General features: G+C 30.0%; 1 protein-coding gene across 1 annotated transcript in view; it reads left to right on the forward strand.

The window, feature by feature from the left end:
• The first annotated feature begins 4,500 nt into the window (after positions 1 to 4,500).
• The window catches only part of LOC148308614 (solute carrier family 2, facilitated glucose transporter member 6-like), a 14,957-nt gene continuing 13,872 nt past the window's right edge, over positions 4,501 to 5,585 (forward strand). The window contains exon 1 of the mRNA XM_088261466.1: positions 4,501 to 4,543. The gene's annotated coding sequence lies outside the window, so the exon portion shown is untranslated. The remainder of the gene's footprint in view (positions 4,544 to 5,585) is intronic.

The following is a 5,585-nucleotide window of genomic DNA, read 5'->3' on the forward strand; positions in this document are numbered from 1 at the left end:
TTTTTTTTTATTTACCCGAAAGAAGTAAAAATATGAATACACTTTCCTTATCATTCATCGTTCACTTTGTGTAATACCACTTTAAATGAACGATGAATGATAAGTAGACTGTTATATTACTATACCATAAAACTAAAATTAAATATGCTGATCTTTACATGTATTTACACAATAAATAACCCAAATATTTGTAGGATAAAATTGTGTGAGTAATAAGGATGGAATAAGACTGTCATTGTTAAAAAAAAACCGAGTCACAAAATTGTGTAATATATAAGGGTTTGAAAATGTATGATGAGATGCCTGAATGTATGAAGAATGAAAAGAGTCTGAAAGAATTCAAAAATAAATGTTTTGTTTACTGTAAAAACATGTAAATATATATGATGTACATTTAGTGTAAAAATAGTTTATATTAGTGTGATATAAGCTAATTAAAGAAAATAATAAAATAAAATATAATAAGTATCGTTAAAAAACGTTAAATATTTGAGATACGCGGTACTGCTCTGAGTATAATCTTCTTATATAATTGTAGTCGAAATGTAGCTCAGCTAGACCTCCCAAAATCGAACCGTCATTCAATTATCGGCCCGTTTGCCTTAATAGTTAGTTAACCTCAAAATCAAGTCAACTGCGGGTATAAGAAGAGATATTGAGGCGTTTTGGATATCTTTTGCCATCTACTCCACACATGCTGGCAATAAAAAGAGATAACTTGTAATCAAAACGTGTATTATAAGTCATCTCGTGTGGAATTAATTTTAATTGAATGTTAGAGCCAGTAGCTACCTCAGACTCAAGGGCAGGGTACTTGCACAAGGTAGAGAATATGTGCAACGCAGATTGTCCAGGCTATTGCTGATATTTTCATCTCCTGTTATCTTTCTGCAGCATCTATAAATTTTTTGGCGTTACTCTAGATGTCTTTCGAGGAAGATCCATGGCGATCGCCTGGTTTACAATGTCGCTCACTCTTTTCAACAACGTCATGTATCAAAAAACTTGATTTTTCAGGAGATCATTTTTAAAGTTTAAAAATATAATACAATGTATTAAAAATAAATATGAAGCCACTTATTGAACTTTTTGTTCCTGTAAAACCTGAATGTTTTTTCTCCATTTGAAAAATATTTAGTATATTTAAAAAAATAATTCAACAATACCTTTTCTTTAAAATGCAAAACAACACTTTCTTCCCTGTAGCGGGTAAATATAAAGTTAAAAATATGGCGCTTTTGCTGGGATATAGTACATTTTCTGGACATTCCGAAAATATGCACAGCTGAAAATTGACGATTTTTAATATATGACGTTGTTGAAAGGAGTGAGCGATATAACAAAACAACCATGTGATACGTTTTTCATCCTCGTCAACACAAACCTACTACCACAATTTTAACCAATGATTCATGTAAAAAATCACTCTTCCATCTTACGACAGCAAGTTTTGTGTCACACCGTATACCCCGTCGGATACCTCGAACGGAGGTGAGTACTCTCTTGGCAGGTCGCGGCACCGTGGAGACTTTCTCTAGCTGGTAATGCATCTCATTAGCGGATAATCACAGCTACCCGTGGGTACAAGTTGTTTACTTGTTGATATGCATAATTATGTATATTTCATTCATTTATGTACACTCGTATCAAGGCTCACAGAATGGGTATGTGTATATATTTATATATTATATATATATATATATATATATATATATATATATATATATATATATATATATATATATATATATATATATATATATATATATATATATATATATATATATATCTGTGAATATCTCATTTATCGATTCGGCAGTCACTTAACACATTTAAAAGTTGTATTACATATAAAAGACTCTCTCACTCAAACCTTTATCTGCACCCCAGTGGTACATAGGGCATTGCATCATATAAACGCAGTGTCATCTTGATTGTTAATACATGAAGAAAAATTATGAGACCTGCGCTTCAGGTAACAGTTCAGGGTAATATTGAATAAATATTAGAGTGTAAAAATCACATATATTTATATGATTCCCCTCTAGGAATCGAACCCGGGACCTCCAGTACGGTAGCCGGTGAATTCTATGAATAATAGGGATTAATTGTATAACGACGTTGTTAGTTATAATATAAGTTAAAATGTTTAGTTACTATGTGTCTACAAATATAGTTTAGTTATCAAGGGCAAAAAATAAAATTAAAAATAAAATTAGATTTTGAGTGTGTCCAAATACTTGTTGGCAAATCTGGATTATCTCCAATTATAGGAGTATTTTTCATATTATTTTTTGACATCCCATACTTCCATGTTCTTCATCATCTTTAATGAGATGTCAATAAATATTTTTTTTTTTTAAATGTATATTCCCTACGGGAGGCGGCGTGGTAGCTAGTTAGTCATGCTTATTATACTGTTGACATTAATACCATGTTTTTATAATTAATTAGCGCTTAATACCTTTCTAATAAGCAGTGAGGGCTTAAGGTCTAGTACACGGGACCATTATCTCTAATTGAATCTACATTTCACTTCATTTTCACATAATTTCAAATCCTTATACTGCAATTTACCTGCATAATGCCGAAGAAAGTACTTAACAGACTTTCTTTCAATTCTCGGTTTGCTTTGCGTTTAACTATTATATTATACTAACCACATTTTAGTTCAACGTTGTGCCCCATTTAGAGCTGAGGTTTTTTCTTGCAAATATGCTAAAATTGCCGAAGCTTTCATTGCAAAAATTGTCCTTTTAGGTGTGTACAAAATCATTTACATTTTTCTCAAATTTTAACCGGTTTATGTTTTTTTCTGATATTAGTGGAGAATATACCAAAATACAACTGAATTTTAGTTCAACGTTGTACCACATTTAGAACTGAGATTTTTATCTTACATGTATGCTGAAATTTCTGAAAACCTTTGTTGCAAACATATGCATTTTTATTAATTGTGTATAAAATTAACAATATTTTCATGAATATTTTTTATTTTAGTATTTTTTGAATCTGGTATTAGTGGAGTATATATATCAAAATTTTTAAATAAAAAAATAAAACACTTGTTTTTTTATCACTTGAGTATTATAGCTTGTTACGACCAGTTTCAGGAGCTACAGATGTCCTTTCATATACTGGTTTAAATATAAAACGTAGTAGATATAAAGTAGTATGAATATAGTTTCTGTATATATACATATATCGTAGTCATACAGGAGAACGTGACCAAGTGCATTGTCTTACAAAAACTCTATTTGATATCTTACTAGCTTAATATTGCCCTGAAAAAATCCCAAAGCGATTTTAAACATGGAAGTATAATATATTGACTTGTTAAAAATGATTAACTGCATTAATGTTTATTTTCTTGCCAAGCAAAAGTGACTTAAATGGCCCTCCCGATCATTTTACGTATATATATATATATATATATATTTATATATATATATATATATATATATATATATATATATATATATATATATGTATATATATATATATATACGTATATATATATATATATATATATATATATATTACGTATATATATATATATATATATATATATATATATATATATATATATATATATATATATATATATATATATATATATATATATATCGGGCTTATTATGTAGATCTTTCAAAGCGATTCTTTTACGTACAATTTACTTAAGTATTAAGTAACATAATTTACAGCCTTTCCACTGTAGTGGGGTGGGTCAAAAACACCTGCGATTTTTTTTAACCAACCATCAATACAATAGAACGCCACACCAATCTGTCTTTGTAAACGATCTTCGCCTCTTCCACGTTCATGCATCTTCTCATACCCGCCGATTATTTGAAACACTTAATCATGCCAAGTTTTACTCGTTCTCTTATATTACCAACTGCCTCATAAATTTGTTTTACTCTTCTTTATTTCTTGGTTTTCACTTAAATCAGATTATGGCGGATCTTTAGCCCTGTAAATACTGAGACTTTCATATTCTTCTCAATCTATGTTGAGTTATATCTCTCAAAATATAATAATAATAATAAAACCCTTATCCGTACCCCAATGGTGCATAGGGCACTGTGTCATATTAACGCAGTGTTATCTTGATCGTTTACACATGAAGGAAAGGTGATCAGCCCTCCGCTTCAGGTACCAGTCCATGGTAATTGAATTGAACATGGAATCCATTTATATTGAATAAATATTGAATAAATATTACAGTGAAAAAATCACTTAAATTTATTTTACCCCCCTTGGGAATCGAACCCGGGACCTCCAGAACGGTAGCCGAGCGTGCTGACCATTACACTACGGAGGCGGACCTAAATATTTTCAGTAAAAATTGTGCACATTTTAAATTTTTGTCGAATTTTCATAGAAATTTACAGAAAATGACATTATCACAAATTGAACCACCTTCAATTGTTTTCAAATCTTAAATAAACATAGTTTTCAGAGATAGCAATCTTTGATACGTTTTCTGAAGTTATTTTCATTGTTTTGAAGACAGTAGCAACAAAGTAACATCTAGAAAAAGGTTCCGAATAAAATTTTATTATTTTTTTAAGAAGAGTAATATTTGTGCTTTTATGATTTACACAAATATTTCAATTTCATACTATTTCTGTGAGCCTTATTATTAGAAATAGATATCAAATCGTGGTAGAGTGGGTTCGAACCGAGAAACTCTGACTTAAGAGTCCGCGACACTAACCACGGGACAACAACCCGACACATTAAAGTGAAACAAAGTGCAGATTTATATGTATCTTAAGTTTGTTTTGAATAAGCCTCAGTTGAGAATTTGAAAAACAATTTGGCTTAAACTATGGAATACTCGGAATTCCATCCTCTTTCGTATAAAAACGATAGATGCTTCATCTCGATTTGAGTCACATATTTTTTAAATAAACTGAATACATTTATTTACAGAAATTATAAAAATATTATTTTTGCAGAGACCCACCAAGCCACCTTATGTGTCTTGTCGGTGGAGTTCTTTTTACATTCGTTTTTATCTATTTTAACCTAATATACACACATAAAAGAAAGAAAAAATTAAATAAAACAATCATACAATTTTCATAGAATTAATACACATTCATTTATTTTGCCTTTGTTCCATATTTTATTTTGACCTCTAACATCCGTCGGCAACTAATTAAAAATGCTTGGAACGATATATTGCAGTGTTGGACTCCCATATTTATTGTTAATTCTTGGGACTATCAAACCTTCGTTGTGGGTAAATCGTGTATCATGTTGTGTACTAGAAGATTTTTAAATTTTTGTCTAGTTTTTTGTTCAACGATGAAACTCATCCACAATATTCCACGTACCGGATGTAACTTTAAATGTTTAAATATAAAATTTGGATCATCCCTTCGATTGTATATGTGACTGGGTAACTTTTTTTAAATTATAGAATATGGCAGGTTTTTAAACATTTTTAAATTTACAACATTTTTAGTGTGTCCAAATACTTGTTCACAAAATCTGGATTATCTCCAATTACAGGAGTTATTTTCATACTATTTTTTGACATCTCATCGAAGATGAAGAAGAATATGGAAGTCTGA

The sequence above is a fragment of the Brachycentrus maculatus genome, unplaced genomic scaffold (genome assembly GCF_059751285.1).
Source record: "Brachycentrus maculatus isolate JH-2025_06_01 unplaced genomic scaffold, ASM5975128v1 h1tg000156l, whole genome shotgun sequence".
Taxonomy (NCBI): Eukaryota; Metazoa; Arthropoda; class Insecta; order Trichoptera; family Brachycentridae; genus Brachycentrus; species Brachycentrus maculatus.